Source organism: Oryzias latipes, chromosome 19 (assembly GCF_053564925.1).
Source record: "Oryzias latipes strain Hd-rR chromosome 19, Olatipes_Hd-rR_3.1".
Lineage (NCBI taxonomy): Eukaryota > Metazoa > Chordata > Actinopteri > Beloniformes > Adrianichthyidae > Oryzias > Oryzias latipes.
Window position 1 is genome coordinate 18,815,634 of NC_136255.1, and position 19,839 is coordinate 18,835,472.

Here is a 19,839-nt window from a genome sequence, read left to right on the forward strand (position 1 = left end):
GTTAGTTGTTTTAAAAGTTTAAAAATACAAAGGGAGTGATATTACCTATAAGAAAAATAATAGTGTTTTTTATATATATAATTTAAAGACATCATGTGGTTATAATTTAATACTTTGCAAATTTGCTTACATCAGTTTTAAACTTTGTTATCCTCCTGTCAGTTATCCAAAATGACAAAGCAATTACCCATAGGAGTGGATGATGTTACACCCAGCAAAAACCAGGAAAGTGGACTGACAGAAAGAGAGGTGTAACATTACTTTGCACCGGGAAACTCCTGCAACCACACAAGAAAAATATATTGGAAGTGTTGACTTTACTCACTCAGGTGGATGGAGCCAAAGGTCCTGAGGAATCCTGTTTTTCAAGGAAGAAAAAAAAAACCCTGTCTGGTTTTACTGCAGCTTTCCTCACTTCTGTCAACTTGTCTTTCTCTTTCTAAAGACTGAACACAATAGCTCATTCCAACACTGTCAGGAGCAAAATAAATAAATAAATAGAATAACCTGAGCAGTGTTGCTCCAGTTCAAAATCCTCATCGTGTGACTTTAGATGCCTAGAAAGGCATGACACAGTTAAATCACAATACAAACTTGCAAAGCAGAAAATCTATGGCTGCTTTATGGATATTTTATATCTCATCCACCTTCCTCTCAGGCTCGATTTAATTTTTTTTTTTCGTGTCTGTAACTAGCAGTGAGGATTCCATAATTCCTTATAGACTAATCCCAGTCATTTATGGTGAAAGTGAGAAGTAGGTCAAGTGACTGACACCAATTCTGTGTGCATTAGGGGCATACTTTAAGTCTATTGAAGCACTTGAGATAAGTATTCAGAATGGGACTCTTGCTTTCTTTCTTAGCTGTGGGAGCAGGAGGGGGTGGATGAGCTTAGGGAGGGTGGAGCTCATCATTATTAGAAGGACTAATGTTGCCAGCAGTGCCAAAAAATACACTTCATTACGAAAGCAACAGCTGAATGCTCAATAATCCAAAAACCTAACATATTTCCGTAAATATGTATATATATTTGATACATTTTAAAGACTGTGTGTGTATGTATATATATATATATATATATATATATATATATATATATATATATATATATATGCACACGTTTGTTTTGTACACCTGCCCATAGTGCTCTGATCCTGCTCACCACAGCAAATCAAATTTTCTTAAAAAAGAGAAATAAAGAAAAATCACTCCTTTAATTAAAGAAATGCCAGTGATTGCCTTCTTTCACAGCTAAAAGCAGGCAAAAGACAGCATGTCACAGCAAGCGCCGCGAGTCACTTTCCTCTTCTCAAGATAAGTGGTGCGTAAAATTAAAATCTGCTCTGAGCATAAACACAACCGCGCTGGGAGCGCATTAATCAAAAAGACACAGTGACCCGCAAAATAACTTACCCCAGGATCAGGTCGTTTATGGTGATTTATTTAAGTGTGTATAAAAAATCCGCTGAGAGACATCCGAAAGATCCACACTATTCAAAGACTTGTTTCATTTTTGCCATATATCTGTCCTCTTAACGCGTCTGGTCTTCCTTAGGATCGCCGCTTTCCAATCAGAAAGTCAAACGCCACATGGTTACAAGGAGCAGACGCGCCGAATCCATCTGCGCCCGACGTTCAACTGAAAGCTGTCCACTGCATCCATATGTAAAACGAGCCCCGGGTAGGCTACTCCCCATTAAAATCAATCCCAGATTTCTCCAAACCATGTGCGCAAGACGGCGAGAGCGCGCGCCCGAGATGACGGTGAGAGAGAGACACTGAGAGAAAAGGAGAGAAACTGCTCTGCCTAATTTTGGATTATCTGTGAAATGATGGTAATTAAAAGGGTTAATAAATGCGCTTCTTCCACTCAATGCGCATTAGCCTCTCTGTTGTGTTCTGCTGAACTCTACAGTCATTTGGTGGTCGTTGAACCTGTTGAAACAGAAAAGGCTCAGCGGTCCGCGTAAGCAAGAGGCAAAAGCGCAGTACTCATACTGATGATCCATCATATTCTGGGGGTTGCCATGAGCCAAGAGTTAAAAAAAAGTGGGTATGTTGATTAATTCACAAAGTAAAAAAGTGGAAAACTTTAGTCGTTAACTTAGGTCATTCCTGAGCAGGATGGGTGCCCACCTCCAATCAATATGTCTTCAGCTACGTCATGTTTAATTGAAACTAGGGGTGTAACTATTCAGTTTAACGATTCAAATCATATCCTCATTTGTGGTTGACGATGCGATTCAGTCATGTTTTATTCCTATGCTAGTAAAATAAACATGGTGTCTCAATCCAAATGGGATTTCCCAGTATTGCTATATAATCAATGTAATACCATTATTATATTAATTATTTCTTAAGGGTTAAGGGCGATTCGATTGACTACTTGGCTCTGACAGATCTATCTGGCTGGATCAAAAATTATAAATCCATTCACTGATCAAGTCGATTAATCGTCATACCCCTACATTAGAACAAACTTCTGGGTTAAAAACGCAAAAATAAATAAGTAAATAAAAAAAAAATCAGGTTTAATGTAATCATTTAAATAGCTTAGTAAATGTGCACAGTTTAAAGCTGCTGTTTAGTGGGTTTTTTTTCTTCCATGGAGGTGGCGACCTGCGTATTGTAGGTGCAGTCTTCCGGCCCTCACCGGGGAGCCCATAACGGAGGCGTCGTGGTCAATCAAATACCAACTACATCCTGGCTCCATTTAAAGCCGAACCAATAATTTCCTAATATTCTCCTCTGTTTTTCTGCGTGATGTCAGCTCGGTCTTGATGTATAACGCACCATGTTTTCGGCTCCTACAAGAGTCACCTCCTGGTTGTTCTCAGAAAGCATTCTGACACACCAATTAAGCATCAAAAGCGTCAGAAGCACATTTGCGCATGTGCGTGACAATGGAGTGGCACACCTGCATCAAGTTTTCTAATTAATGTCCCGGGAACGCTCCAAAAAGACGAAACAACCAAGGTAGACCAAATATAATTGTTGTATTAATTCTATTTTATCAAGCAAATATAATGTCCCGTGTGCGTAATGTTTTACATTTAAATGAATGAGTTTATATTTTGAAACCTTTTTTTTTTTTTTAATGTCGTCCTAGGAGGCTTAGAAAATATTTTTGGGATGTTCTTAATTCATTTTTTTTCCACTGAAAACGCTTAGTTTTAAATAAAAAAGAGGGCGTGACTTAAGATTTAGCATAACTTTACTTCATTTTTCTATACATTCAGACTGAAATAAACAAAAGCAAAATTAAGTTTAAAAATACGTTTTTGAATGCTTCTCTCTCTGCGGTGTGATGAACACAGATTTAGAGAAAAATTACCCAACAACAGACAAACTCACTTGCTGTCAGAAGACATTAGATTGAAGAGGAGTTTGTTCCTCGGACTCGGAGTTGTTGGGTTTTGGATCAGTCCACCGGTTCTGCATTAAGCCCGTCACAAAGAGGGCTTGTCTAAAGTCCCGGGGGTCTCTGTGAAATCTGGGTTCCATGCAGCGCGCTTTTTATTAGTTAAATTTGTTTTTCCTTTATTCCTTTTTTTCTGGCACCCCCTGGGTTGGAACAGAGGGAGAGATTACAGAGATACTGACCTTGAGGAAGTCAGAAAACTGAATTTTTAGTGGTGACCTGTCGGCCTCTAGTGGTGAATTATAGGTATTACAAATACTCCATTCATCCACAATGATCACTAATTATTATTAACTAAAATGACAATTATGTTTAACGTAAATCTGCAGCATATCTAAAAATTAAAAAAATATTTGTGAACTTATAGTAAACTCAAAGCTCAGATACTTTTTTACTTGTTTATTTTTGGTCAACTATCAGTTTGTGGTCCTACACCTAATTGTTTCATGTTTTTTAAGTAAAATATTTTATTATAATAAATAAAGTTAAAAAATAAGGATATTCTGAAATATATATAAATAAAACATTTTACACAGAATAGAAGCAATTTACATAAAATATTTCATATTTTTAAATGTTTCACATATTTTATATTGTTTTTAACATTCTGAAGCCCTTTATGAATCGCTCTGTGAATAAAGATTTACTTTACTTACCTATTTACACATCAATTATAGTTAGTTATTTGTGGACAATGCTGGAAGACATAAGCATTTCTGTATATATAGATGGGGTTGGAAGACTTTGTCTTGTAAAAGTTCTACACTAATTGTTCTTGTTTTTAGCGTAATCCAAAATTGCTGTTTGTCTGTTATAATTATTGGTCTTTTTTATATAAATTGATATATTTGACTAAATAACCAATTTAAAGTAGTGTTTTTCATTTGATTAGGGGTTTTAATTCCAGAATTGAAGTTTTTGATCGAAACAGTTCCTTCTTTTTAAATGTCATTGTTCAATTCATTTGTGCCTCAACAACCCTCAGTTTTGTTGTCTTTGCTCATTTTCTCACTGGAATGCAAGACCGTATTTTCATGGCAAAAATTGTTTGGTCATATGGGAACATTTTCAAATGTGATGGCAAACAATTCTGCAAACATTCTTTCTAAATGTGTCCTGACGCTCTTTGGAACTTCACCTAAATGTAGCATTGTTCTCTGTGTGGGAGTTTAACCACTGCTTGTGTAAGCATTATGCTTCCATAACAGTAAACTCCCCCAGTTTTGGAAAAATCTAATCCATTAAGCAACATCTGAACTTCTCAAAGTGTAGTCTAAATTAGGAAAATATGGATTCAGCTAACATGGCTGCCATGGCAAATACACATCTCTGGTTTGAGCGGACAGTTTTTGTACAGAGGCTGCCTGAGGAGCCACAAACTTGTTTATTTATTTATTTGTTTATATTGATTTATCTGGATGGAAAGCAGGGCAAGAGGCTCAAAGCCCACTATTGCATTTGTCTCCATAAGATTCTGCACCCTGTTTTATAGCACAAATCTGTTTTATTGAACACATCTGATTTCCGTTATGTCACTATGTAAGAAGGGAGAGCAGCTTCTTTTAAGGGGATGTAGTACCATGCCTGTCCAGCAGTGTGTCAGAGTCCAAGTCTACATACTTTCCATCTCATGGTTTTGGCAGAGTAATCAGTGAGCCACCATATACAGTGGGGCAAAAAAGTATTGAGTCAGCCACCAATTGTGCAAGTTCTTCAACTTAAAAAAGATGAGAGAGGGCTGTAATTTTCATCATATGTAAACCTCAACTATGAGAGATTAAATGAGAAAAAGAAATCCAGAAAATCACAGTCTGATTTTTAAAGAATTTATTTGCAAATTATGGTGGAAAATAAGTATTTGGTCATCTACAAACAAGCAAGATTTCTCTCTCACAGACCTGTAATTTCTTCTGTAAGAGGATTCTCTGTCCTCCACTTGTTAGTTGTATTAATGGTACTTGTTTGAACTCATTAATTCATTTTCTTAACCCGTTTTGTTCCTTTCGGGGTCACGGGTTTGCCGGAGCCTATTCTGGCCACTCGTGAGAAAAAGGCAGGGGACATCCTGGACAGGTCAGAAGTCTGTCACAGGACTGCAAATCACAACACTCACATTCACACTTAGGGAAAACGTAGTTGTTTAGTTTAGCTGTTTGAACTGGTTATCTATATAAGAGTCATTAACCTGTCCACAACCTCAAGCAGTCACACACTCCAAACTCCACTATGGCCAAGACCAAAGAGTTGTCTAAGGACACCAGAAACCAAATTGTTTATCTGCACCAGACTGGGAAGACTGAATCTGCAATAGGTAAGCAGCTTGGTGTGAAGAAATAAACTATGACAGCAAATATTAGGAAATGAAAGACATGCAAGAACACTGATAATCTCCCTCTATCTGGGGCTCCCCGCAAGATTTCACCCCATGGGGCAAAATGATCACAAGAACGGTGAGCAAAAATCATACGGGGGGGGGGGGGGGTATAGTGAATGACCTGTAGAGAGCTGGTACCAAAGTAACAAAGACTACCACCACTACACACTACACTGCCAAGGACTCATATCCTGCAGTACCAGACATGTCCCCCTGCTTTAGCAAACAAAAACAGAACTTTTTGTTAAGAACTCTACTCATCGTGTCTGGAGGAGAAAGAATGCAGAGTTGCATCCAAAGAACACCGTACCTACAGTGAAGCATGGGGGTGGAAACATCATGCTTTGGGTCTGTTTTACAGCAAAGGGACCAGGACGGCTGAATGAATGAACGAATGGGGCCATTTATTGTTACATTTTGAGTGAAAAAATCCTTCCGTCAGCAAAGGCATTGAAGATGAAGTGTGGCTGGATTTTTAGCATGACAAAGATCCCAAACACACTGCCTGCTAACAAAGGAGTGGCTTTCTAAGAAGCGTTTCAAGGTCCTGGTGTGGCCTAACCATTCTCCAGATCTCACCCTCATAAAACATCTTTGGAGGGAGTTGATAGCCTGTGTTGCCCAGTGACAGGCCCAAACATCACTGCTGTAGAGGAGATCTGCATGGAGGAATGGACCAAAATACCGGCAACAGTTTGTGAAAACCTTGAGAAAACTAACAGAAAATGTTTGACTCCTGTCATTGCCAACAAAGGTTAAATAACAAAGTATTGAGTTGAACTTTTGTTATTGACCAAGTGCCAATTTTTTTACACTAAAATTTACATATAAATTATTTGAAAAACAGACAACATGATCTGGATGTTTTCCCCCTCATTTGTCTCTCATAGTTGAGGTAAACCTATGGTGAAAATGACAGGCCTCTAAACTTTTCAAGTGGGAGAACTTGCACAATTGGTGGCTGACTAAATACTGTTCTGCCCCACTGTAATATGTTGTGACACTTTCAGAATATTGTTTCTAAAGCATTGTGGTTACGTTACCATGTTCTCATTTTGGTACCAGAAGTTATTATTACAAAAATCATCATCACAAAATGAGAGTCTATGCCAAGTTGAAAGTAAATCATGGTTTGACAACAGGAAAATGTCTGTCGTACCACACACATCGTTTTAGGTTTATTTAGTAGTTCTCCAGAAATAAATTGTATGAAAACATCAAATCAAGAATTATATTGGAGAATTTACTGTAATTATTGCACTGTTCACTTAAGAGTCAATAGAAAAGGTTTTAAACTCCAAATTAAAACATACAGACCCTTTCCAAAAATTAGAATATCAAGGAAAAGTAAATATAAATCCATAATTCATAAAAAAAAGCCACAAACTTATTGCATCAATGCCACGCTGCATTCAGGCAGTTAAGGCAACAACCAACTTCTGAAGATGGATATATCATTTTGAAAATAGTTTATTTTGATTCATTTGATGTGGGCATATTCTGTCTTTATCTTTTTGAAAATATTGAGAAGTAAATTGAATTTCTCCAAGGTAGTGTTATTTTTTGAAATCCTGTTTTTGTTTTATGAGCTTAAACCCCAATTTATGTCAAACTAAATAAATACTGTAAATACTTGAAATCACTTAGTGGACCCTAAATCTATATTCCAAGAAAGTTTAATTTTCAAATGGAATTATTGAAATCAATAGACTTTTTCTATGATATTCAGAGGGTTAAAACATGTATGTTTAGGAAAAGTGCTGTTTGATGCAATTAACCCAACTTTCAGTTTAAAAGTATATAAAAGAAGCACAATGTAAATCAAGTTCATTAATCATTTATTGGTTGAATCATGAAGGAGCTAAATTTTCATTTGTCAGCACATAGAAATTGCACCTTGGGCAGTGAAGAAGTGCTTTTATAATCCACATGTCACCAGTTGAGTCCAAGTCTCCTTCCAGTTACATCAGGAAAGGCATCCAACATTGAATTTTTACCTGTGGTGATTTTCATAAAGAAGAATATTTAAAATTTCAAATAAACTTCACATCATAAACAATTAATCCAAATTTAGTTGTATTTCTGAGAAGGTTCTGCAGTATTTATATGATAACGAATTGTAACTGAGTGAGAATGATGGACAAAGCCTCCAGTGTTCATCAAGACCGTTTCAGAAAAGCCAAATTCTTTTAGCATTAAATAGAAACCAGCATCTCTGAATCAATTGAAAACTGGGTTTTGGAAATCATACCCTGGTTTAAAACTTTAAAAAAATACTGATGAACTCTAAACTTGGCAAAATGGTAATCTAGGATGTTATATTTTAAGTGAAAAATTGAAATAAACATCCAGACTGCACATCTATTTGCTAAATAAATTTACATACAGTTCCACCGAAAACCTGTAGGAGCTGCAAGAAAACTGACAGCAAAAGTTTGCTTGACAAGAGCTTTCTGCAATGATCTTACTGCAAAACTTGCATTTAAAAAGGGTTTCTAGTGTAAATCTACAATACTGGTGCAATCTACCAGCGTTGTGGATTGCTGTCACTCAAATCTTTCTTTGCATGATGTGCAGGTGCTGCTGTTGAATAGATCCTTGTATTCACCTCATTAGTGTCAGTACGTGACACATAAATGTAGGAACACACTAGGCATTAATGTATCTCTCTTCTCAACACCGACCAAACGCTACTAATAGGGGGAGGAGTAAACTGTCAGTGGAAGTGACAGCAGGCGGGAAAGAGAACAGCTTAAACATTGATGTGTTGTGTAAAAACAAATCTCTTCCGCCTCTGTATGTCCCCGTTTTATCATGGTCAGGTCTTACAGACAGCCACATGGTTATTTTTGTATGTGGATATTACGTTAAGAAGGCCTCTTTAGATTTTACCTCAAACACTTTTACTCCAGACTTGGATGTTTCTACCCTCCAAACTCCAAAGTGCAGAAATAAAGGATAAATTAACATCTAATGTCAACACAAAGGTTCCAAGAAAAGGGAGCTATCAATAGTTCTGCTGGTGTTATTGGCCCATCCATCATGCTGACTACACACCACTGAAGGTGGTCTGTTCCCAGCTCCCAGTGATGGCTGGCTCATCTACAGAGGTTTTTAATGAGGACACCTGGAGGCTGCAGAGAAGAATCTGCAATAACTCAATCTGAACTCATAAGACCCTGAGAATGTGAGCTGTCCAGAGTGTGTAGTAGTATGGGTGTGTAGTGTTGATGTGGGACATTGTTTTGGTGTTAGCCACTCACATTTGGAAGCGCCAACTGTTTGGAATGGTTGGGGATGTTGGCTTTTCAACTTAGTATGTATGATTAACCTAGAGGGGAAACATTGTTTCTTTGAAGTGGGGTCTCTTGCTTTGACATACATGCATGCATGTATGTGCATTAAGAAGGGGGTTCAGGTACCTCTCTGGTGGTATTTAGACCCTTCATTTGTGTGGAATCCAGAATCATTATCCCAAAGTGTTGCCAGCTGGAAGCGCTTGGGAGTTCCCATTTGAACTCTATGTGTGTTCTGAAGATGCAGAGAGACTGTGAGAGTCAGAACTGGTTCTCATACCCCTCTGATATTCATGAGCAGCAGAATCTAGCACTATCTTGCTGATTGGCTAATAAATTGTAGAACCACAACAGTGCCACCCAAGGCAACAGACCAGTTTTTGAATTAGATGCAATGCTGGGAGCCAAAGCTAGAGGATGGTGGAGGTTTAACTGAAGCTCACAGATAATGATGGACCGAGGAATCTGAAATGACTTGCAGGAATAATAGCACGTCAAAGTAGGAGCTATTTGTTTTTAGCTAAGTCACTTTTATGGTGAAACTGGAAAAAGGCAGCAATACAGTTTGTGGGATTTTTTTTATGGAACATACTTTAAAATGTGTTTTTTATTGTGCTTTAATATAAAAATTAAACTTCAGAGTATCAAGGAACACATACTTGCATTTATTTCCTTCAAAGTCAATGGGTTTTTCTTATGTCAGGATAAAGGCTGATAGTCAAATGATGTGTCCAGAAGAATATGTATCCAATTGTCAGTTACAAAACTTTTTTTACCAGTGATAGCTCACATGGTGGCCAGTGGCAACTGGAATCATGAGATAAAAGGCCTATCTCTATTAATGTACAATAGTTTTCTGTTCTGATTTTTTTATATCTTTTGTTTATACTCACCTAGTATTGAATTGTCACAAGAGTTGCTGCAGCATATTCCAGCTTCTTTTGATGAAGACAAATTAAATTTGTATTTATTTTGTTTTGATAAATTATCCAATGAGGAGTCAGACTGGACATACGTGCAAGAAAAATTAAAGACAAGGATCTTGAGATGTTAAGGTAAATGAGAGTAATCAATACATGAGGCAAATAATTGACTCGGAACACGAGGAAAACGAAATGTAACTAAAATAACCAAGAGAAGACCGCACACAACAGGTAAAGACAAAAACAGAATTTTCCAATAAAACTAAAATGTTCAGTTTCCCATAAATTTCCATCTTCCTTACATCATTCATTTTGAAAGTATGAAATACATGCACTTTACTAAAAGAAATACCAAGATTTTCACCACTAGATGACAGTGTTAGTCTTTTTTGGTTTAATCCTGCACTTGCTTTTAATTTTGTAAGCAGGTCAGGGTAGGTAAAAACCTGTAAGTGAACTGTTCAGGAGTCTAAAAAAATGAAGCCAGGCATGTACAGAAAGCTGTTCCGCAGAGAACTGGTTTTCTTAAAGTTCCTAGGTTGAACAGACTCCGTCATATTATTCAGGGCCTCCCCGTTTGTGCTTAGGAATTTTTAGGTGTGTTATTTGAAGCTACTGTAGTGGGGAAAAATAGATTTGTCAGTCACTGATTCTGCAAGTTGTCCCACTTGAAATGATGAGAGAAGTTGGTAATGTCCATCATAGGTGCACTTAATCTGTGAGCGACAGAATGTAAAAACATTCCAGAAAATTACAATGCATAATTTTAAAGACTTTTCTTGTGTGATGGTGCAGTAAAGAGAAGTATTTAGCTCCCATCAACAAGCCAGAATTCTTGCCCTCATAAAACTGTTTCTTCTTTAAGATGCTTTTCTCACCCCCAGTTGTTTCAAAAGCATTTGTCCACACCCTTATACAGTCAGACTGCAAATTCTCTACCATGAACAAGACCAAAGAACTGTCAAAAGACACCAAGAGCAATATTATAAATCTGGATAAGACTGGAATGAACCAATCTGCAACAAGAAAGCAGGTTGGTAAGAAAAGATCAACTGTTGGATCATTATTTAGACAATGTATTAAGTACAAGACAACTAACAATTTTTCTAAACCTGTGACTCCATGTAAGATCTCACCTGGTGGGTACAAATGGTCTTGAACAGTGAGACAACAGCCCAGAACTCCACAGGGGGACTGGTCAATGACCTGAAGAGCCCTGGGACCACAGTAACAAAGGTTACCATCAGTAACACTCAATGTTGTCATGTATTCAACTCTTTCAGTGCTTTAAAGGTCCTTCTAGTTAAACCAACACATGGCCAGGCCCGTCTAAAGTTTCCATGAGACCATCTGGGTGATCCAGAGGAGGATTGGGGGAAGGTCATGTGGTCAGATAAAACCATAATGAAACTCTTTGGTATAAATGCCACTTGCCATGTTTGGACTGGTAAGGAAGCTGTGAGCATGTTTTAGGGCCGCTTTTCTGTAAAGGGATGAAAACAACTGATCTGCATTAAAGAAAGGATGAGTGGTGTCCTATCAGTGAGAGGATCCAGGATGAAACATGGCTGGCTCCTCCAGAATGACATTGAACCCAAACACATCACTTAAACAATGACGAAGTTGCTACATAAAAAGAATTTTAAGGTCATTGAATCGTCTAGCCAGACTCTGGACCTCAGTCCAACAGAGAGTCTGTGGAGGGTGTAGAAAATCAGCCCTTGAGAAGGTCTGCATGGAGCTATGAACCGAAATAGCAGCTAGTATGTCCAAACCTGGCGAAGATCTACAGGAAATGTTTGACCTCTGTTATTGCCAACAAGGTTTAAATTGCAAACTATTGAGATGAACTTTTGTTTTGACCAAATACTTATTTTCTGCTCTGTTATACAAACAAATTCTTTAAATGTAATCAAATGTGATTTCCCTGATTATTTTGTTTACATTCAGTCTCTCACAATTGAAGGTACTTATGATGAACATTGCAGACCTCTGTCATCTTTTCAAGTAGGACAACTTGCAGAAGCAGTGATTGTCAAGTCTTTTTTTTCCCTCACTGACTATTTTTAAGTGTCTCTGAATGTGTGTATGAGTGCACAAAAGTTATAATTCCCAGGCATTCGTCAACAGTGTCAGGGAGGTATATTAATATTTTCTATATCAACATTACTTAAAAATAGTCTTGGATCAATGTGGTGTTGATGTTTTCTGTGAGGCTTAAGTCTCAAGTATCTTTGGAGAAAAAGTATTCTTTGTCAGGCTCAGTGGTCAACTTTCCATAGTCATTTCCTCCTCCAAAACTAGTATTTACCTTCAATATGGTTGGCATAGGCTGCACGGAGGCTCAGGGTGGGTCATTAATTACAAAGCAATTCAAAACTAAGCCACTGAATAGTAAATCTATGCTTCTTTTCAGCAGCTATGTAATAATCAAGCACAATGAGTGTTGTGTCTCAGGTCTTTTCTTAAAAAAAAAATGAATGCCTTATAAAAGAATGCACTCAAGTATGCTGAAGTGACTTGTGTAAAAGCTCTGCAAACATTCTGAAAACTTGGTTAAAACTACCATATTACTACATGTTAAATATACCATAAACTATCTGATTTGCACACGTTTATTTCTAATCTTTCCACAAGGTCACACATGGTGCAACACAAGCTAAAAAGTATCCTGTTTGCCTGTTTTTACATTCAGATCCCATTGAAAGGTGCATGCTGGCAGACACGCAACAACACAAAACCCTGCTCCCTTTGAGTCTAAACCATTAAAGCCACATATGTCCATTCCCTAATTGGTGGTTCTGTTTTCAAAGGGGTGATTATGTCTTTAGAGACATCCTCTCTGTGCAAGGTGTCTCGCTGCAGTCCATCTCCAATGCCAGAGGGGACAAAACAGGCACCCTTCTCTCCTCTTGGGGCAAGGGGCCGTTGACACCAATAAATCCCCCCTTCCACTTCTTCCCCAGTGTGGTGGGGTTATGTCAGGAATGTCCTGGGTCTTATTGTCACTGGTGCTCTGTTTTTGGTAACCCATCACCAGGCATTCTTTGCTGCTTACGCTGCTCCCTCCCTCCCCCTAACACACTACACATGAGCACAAACACACACATCCTCAAACCAAAGGTTCTGTGTCCCTTGGTCCCTAACTCTGAATAGACTACCTCAGCTGAATGCGACAGACAGGCAGGCGTCAGGACGTCAGGTTCTACAGCCAAAGTTGAAAATTGCATCCCAGCAGGGAAATGCTGCCAATTATGTTCACCTGTTTGGTTCTGCTCTTTTAGAGAAAAGAAATGACAAAAAGCCTGAATGCCTCCACCTCAATGTCTGTGGGAATTCTTACTTTTTAGTAGTTGTTATCAAAGAACTTGATCGAACTTTATCAAAGAATGGAGATTCAAACAAATGAACAATTTCAAATTAAAGTTGCATGAAAAAATGTTTTGGACAACTGTATTTGTTCAGCAGAAAAAATAGAAATAGAAGGAGCCTTAAATAGAGTAGTTGACTGTAGAGAGAGAGAAAAAACAATGAAACACTGAATTTAAAGTAAAAGGTAGTCTGGTTGATGAGGTTACTTTTCCTGGTTAAAAATATTAATCTTAAATCTTTACCAACATTGTAATTTACCGGTACTTTAGTGGCAGATTCATTGTGATATTTATCATGCTCTTTGCCAAAAAAGCTTAGGAAGCCCTAAAAATAAGTGACCTATGAGTTTTTATTCTTGATTAGACATTTGCTATAATAAATTGCATTATATTTAGATCACTAAACATATTTTTTATGTTGATTTTGGAAAATTAGAGTTCATTGGCTGCACAGTGGCGCAGTGGTTGGCGTTCTTGCCTCACAGCAAGAAGGCTCCCAGTTGAGGTCCCGGCTGGGGGACCTGAAACCTGAAACAGAACACCAATGGGGGACCTTTCTGTGTGGCGTTTTCATGTTCTCAACGTGCATGTGTGGGTTTTCCCCCTGGGGACTCTGGCTTCCTCCCAACGTCCAAAGACATGCTTCATAGGTTAATAGGTTACTCTAAATTGTTCCTAGGTGTGAATCTGAGTGTGCATGGGTGTGTGATTGTGGCTTTGTGGCAGACTGGCGACCTGTACAGGATGTCCCCTGCCTTTGCCCACAAGTGGCCGGGATAGGCACCAGCAGCCCTGAAAAGGGACAAAACTGCTTAGAAGATGAATGAATGAATGCAGTTCATTGTGTTAAATTGTACTTTTTTATGATCATAAAAGAGGACTTAGACAGAAACCTAATTTCTAAAAAGTTTGGGATTAAAACCTGACTGTTTTGAAATAATTTGGCTAAAAAACGAATATAAAATTAAAATCATGCTCATCAAAGTTGTTTCTAAATAAAATAATTGGATGATCCCATGATGGGCTTTTTGACCTGGTTAGAATAAGAGGCATGTGCTTGTATATCGCTTTTCATACTCATGCACACATTCATGCACTAGTAGCATTAGTGGTGCCATGCAAGGCTTCAATCAAGCCACTGATAGCAATATGGTCTTCAGTGTCTTGCACCAAAGCACTTTGACACTTAGGCAGGCAGAGCAGGAGTTGAACCTGCGGTCAGAGGTTACCTGCTTTGACTATGTGCCACTCCAGTATGTATGAATGAATCTAACTCTTGAATCAACAAGAAAGGGAAGGATGGACAGAGTTATGTTCAAGCAGTTAAGCTACATTCACACTGCTCTCTGCAAAATGTGTTCAAGCAATCACTTCCACTGAAAAGTCTATGTAAACGCACATATCTGCACATTCAAAAGTCCTTCTAGCCATGCAAGTTCCCATGACCATTTTTGGAGTCTATGTACAAAACCATGGAACACGTGTTGCTCCTGCTCCTACACCTGGCTGTGGTTCCTGTCTCCGGCTTGACTCGCGCCTTTGACTGTCCCCACAGCCACGGCTGGATGAAGCTCGTCTGCTGGACTTTTATATATGAAGTTGTAGATTTAGATGAGTTAATTCTTCTCTAATCGCCTGTCCGTCCTGGGGGAGGATCCCTCCTTCATGTGGGCACCCCTGAGGTTTCTTCGTTTTTTCCGGAATCCGTTTTTTTTTGGGAGTTTTTCCTTACCACGAAGGGGGGTCTAAGGGCAGGGATGCCAGTATAGCATAGTCAGTTTGTTAGTTCATTTTAGTATTTTCCTATTGAACTCTTTGTATTCGTGATCCTTTTAAGTTAATGTTTTACTTCGAAGCCCATCGAGACGACTGTTGTTGTGATTTTGGGCTGTACAAATAAAATTGAATTGAATTGAATTGAAAGTTAAACCAGGGTGAACTTTTTTATTTGGTAGTGACGTTAACATGGTGTTCTTTTTATTTCACAGAAGAGCCAATTATTTAAGAATTGATCATAGAGGAGAAATAGTTTGTCACCGGGCGGAATTATATGACACCAAGTCGAAATAGAGCTGTGAAAGCAAAAGCCTGGAGCAACATTCACAAGATTTGCACCACTTTGACATTTAGCACCAAGCCTCTTCCAATTGTAGGTTCCGGACATAAGCTAGTAAACAGTAGAAAAAGAAGATGAATCTCAAAATGCTTGTTATTATTCCCAGGCATATGATACACCATATGATATCCCAAACGCCCAGAGTGAATGTAGCATAAGGAATAAAATTTAAAATATGCAAGTTTCCCTTAGATTCAGGTTTTACTATGTTCACCTGCTAGTTTAAGGTACACTGCTGCATCCCTCTCACCTTGAGTCTTTCTCACCTGTCTCGGAATGCTTTTTAGTTCAACTTTATTACCTGAAGACACTGTGGGTCTATTTATTGCCAGGACTCCACAAGTTCATTCTCTATCTCATAACAAATAGACTCACACATGGTTATTGTGTACTTAGCTCCATCTTCTTTCATTCATTCAGAGGTCCTGCATCTCTGGGTCACCTGGCTGCATTTGAGCTCACCCTCATGCCAAACCCCAAATACCAGAAGTTTGATTTGTTGTTTAGTGGAGATGATGTATGTTTTGTTTTTGTGTGTGCGTGTGCTTGTGTGTGTGTGTGTGTGTGTGTGTGTGTGTGTATGTGCCTGGGTGGGTGAGTGGAATTTGAAGGAGTAGGTAGACTGTACACATGTTACAAAGTGAGGCGCCATTGCGGCCTAAAAAACTATTAGACTCTGTAAATACACACTGTGGTGAAAGTAAACATTCTCAGCATGCCATCTAGGCACACAGCGGGGTACGGGGAGACAGCAACTGGACAGACTGAGGGGGAGGTGTGTGTGCTACACTGTTTATGTGTGCACACTGGGAGCACAGCAGCAATCTGTGTGTTGGGAGGAGATTGATATGGAAATATATAGATTTTGCTTGAGGGAATACTGACTGTGGATGTAATCAAGATCAAGCTGAGAAGTTAAGTAATCATGATATGGCTGAATGTGTCATGACAACCAATTATTTATTCCAAGCTTTTACTGTTTGTGTGGGCAGGTGATGAGTGCAGGTTCCCCGTCATCAAATCTGGCCAAGAGGGCCATCATAAAGAAAATGATTATGTGTTAAAAAATCAAAACACCATGCATTTGCTGAATTTGGGACACGTGCTGGCAATAGGGAGAAAGCTCAAGTAACCATGGAAACAGAGCTCAGAATATGCACTCTTCTCAGCCATGAGTGCGCCACGTTGCCCACAACTCTATTTTTAGGCCTAACTTTGGGCATCCAATATCTGTTACATCTAACAAGAGTTGGACTGAGATATCAACAAGCATGACTCTAGAAATGTGACTCTAACAGTATGTGTCCCATTAAATGGTAGCAGCCGAAGAGTACACAGCACATCCAAAAGCTTGGCCTGTGGTTCTAACTGCTCTTAAACTGGAACTCCAATCACACAGAGCAGCTACAGTAAAATACCACGAAATATTGGAGATTTTCTTCTCAAATCCCAGCTAAGACATAACTATCAGGATCAATTCTACCCGTTATGACTGATGAATGATTTGCGTCATTGGAAAGATTATCTACCTGTCCACTTAATTAGTACAGACAGGACTTGTTGGCAGTAACTAGAGTTTTGATTACAATCACCTGTAATTTGACCACAGTCACCTGTTGTTAGTCAGCAAAGACAGTCAATGTGTTGATGTGGTGGAATCTAATGAATTCTGTGGCTGCTGCTGACTCCAGGATCACTTTGTGAGCTCTTTTATTGACCCGTGGCCAAGAGAAGATAAGCAGCTCACTCTGATTCTGAACCAGGACAGCACCTTAAGCAAAACGGCTTGCCTGTCTGTCTAACACAAATATGCAATGTGCCTTTCTCCAAAATTAGCAAATGATACGCAAACATGCTTTCACACACATATACAGGACTACAAACCACAGCTGGAATTGATGTAATGGAATGAATGGGTATCATCTGTAGTCTTTCTGCTTGTGTGTGCCCTCTAATGATACCCTGTCATCGTCAATAACCTCACTGGTGCTGATTTGCTGGCTTCTCCTGCATGGGGTTTGTGTCTTCAGCCATCTTCACGTGTTTGCCCAATAAAAGCACTGTCTGTACCTGCATGTGAGATCATCCTTCTCTGCTTGCTCTCTTTGACATTTAGGTCCAAGCTTGTCTCTGCGCTTTCTGTAAAAGTTTCTTCATTTACCACCCACAACTCCCCATTGAACCCCAATTCAGCAATCATTGGGAGACAGGCTCATTTTCCTCACCACAGAGCGTGTCATCCCTTTCCCCCCCTCCGCTCCCACATGATCCTCATCTTAATTGTCTCCAGGCCTTTATTTAACCCTCCTGCTAGTCAGCAAACATTCACTTTATCTTTTCATTCAATGTGCATGAAGCATCCAAACACGCTTTATTATTGTGAGGCCATTTGTATGCTGATGAACATGCAGACAGGTTGTGACAGCTGATAATGACGCAGAGCCTCCTGACAGAATCAAGGCCACCCTGGTCTCCAGAAACACAGTGGATATTGATGTTGATGGCACTGACTGGGCGTTTATTCCTCATTTTCACAAGCAAAATGTTTCAATCAGCATGTCTGCAGCTTTGACTTGGTGTCATTTTACATCAACATAACATTATGAAGTAGTTTTTTCATTTGTGTATAAATGGAAGAGTGGATTTCATCACTGTTATGGTGTTGCAGATTTGTCTGAAATTAAGGGTGGATTTGAAGAAAGATGTTCCCTTGATGTTGTAAAAAATGAAATGTATTATACTAACAGGGCTTCTATTTCTAAAGCCTGGATAACTCAGTGAGGGTCTAAAACTGCAGAGTTAAAATGTTTGTAATAAATGTGAGCTTTTCAGGTCAATATGTGGTCTGGTGGGACAATAAAATGTTTGACATCAAAATTGATATTTGAAATGTGGGTATGTCACTTGTTGATTTGATGAGTGGAATGTGTGGGGTGTTAATGGGAAACTTCAGTTTGTTTGGCATAGTTCTGCTGAGGAGGACCGCCTCAGGAGTTCGCTCAAGGACCACCTGCTGGTTCCCGAACCTCACTCTGGGAAGGAGTGATCTTCCTGGCTGGGGAGCTCTTATTCTGAAAGGTGCTCACCTAACTGGCTGGAGCCAGGGCGGCGTATTGCCTTTCACACGCTTCTAAAATACTCTCCGGGCAGAGCCTGAAAGGGTTACTGTTTCCCAAAGTGCTTCATTCTGCGCAGTCGAGAGGGGGCGGCTGAGTGGCGCCGTCGAGTCAGAGACGCAGATTCTGAAAACCCCGAGACATCATCAAGAAAGAAGCTGACAGCAAAGAAAGCAGCCCCCTCCTGCTCTTTCTCTTTTCCTCAGCTGGCATGCTGCCGTCCTTTTTCCTCAGCTTACCAAATCCTCCTCTCTGTTTCTGTCACAATAACTGAGCGGCAAGTGTCAAGTCCAACTCCGCCCGCAAAAAAACACCACAACGCACAAGATGCGCCCAGTGGAAAAGCTCTCAGACATTAGTCACTGTTCTGTTTAAGTCGTTGTTCTTATTTACAGAATAATACAATAAAAACAACCCCGTGCAATGACTCCTCAGTTTGGTTCAGCGAGTCTCCCTGCGCGTTACAGACGCATTTAATTAGCCATTTCTCACACGTGTTGCAGTTCTCCAATTAACTAACGTCAAAAACAGTTGACCATTGTTTTATTGGCTTCTTTGTGATGCCCCCCCTCCTATCCCCCTCTCATCCTCTGGGGCGGTAAGACTTGAACAGGCGCCGCTCTGCCTTAGTTCACCTCTGTACAAATACGTCAGTAGAACTTCCACAGCGCAGGCGATCCCATCCACGTCTCATCACTTGACACCGTTTGAAATGGATGAATCGTATTTTACGCATTATGTTAAGGCGTCGGATCTCTGCCACCAGCGTGTGCGTAGACAGTAGGGATGAGGGCTCCCTCGGCTGCGCGCGCTCAGACAAATGAATGCCAGTTCTTTGGAGGCGTTCGAGGTATGCGCTGCGCATTTCACGGCGCAGTAAATCAGGCCTTTCTAAAATGACTGTGACGGCGTGGAGCGTCAGGCAGTCCACAGTCAGCGAGCCTCTGCTGCTTGTTAAATAACTCTGCTCTACTTAGGAACCCAGCCATATGCGCACTGTGGATGGAAGACAGAGGGTAGTCTAACTGCACGTACTTTTTACGCGTGTTGGGAGGTTGTTCGGCAGGAGTCAAGGCAGCAAAGATGTCATAGAAAACAAAGGAAATGTAGTCACCTCTTGCATGGAAAGGTTTGACATTGTGATTGAGACAATGGGCTCAGATGATTTACACCAAACACGCCCCCTGGATGCACTCGCTTTAAGCAACGTGGCTTGACACTA

General features: G+C 39.6%; 1 protein-coding gene across 3 annotated transcripts in view; it reads right to left on the minus strand.

The window, feature by feature from the left end:
- The window catches only part of ntn2 (netrin 2), a 46,242-nt gene extending 43,332 nt beyond the window's left edge, over positions 1-2,910 (minus strand). Inside the window, exon 1 of one of the 3 annotated variants that reach the window (XM_011488108.4) lies at positions 2,794-2,910. The gene's annotated coding sequence lies outside the window, so the exon portion shown is untranslated. Of the gene's footprint in view, positions 1-325; positions 558-1,413; positions 1,781-2,793 lie in introns of those variants that run through there. The other 2 variants (XM_004080338.5, XM_023949133.2) reach the window with 2 other exon arrangements.
- Between the last annotated feature and the right edge of the window lie 16,929 nt (positions 2,911-19,839).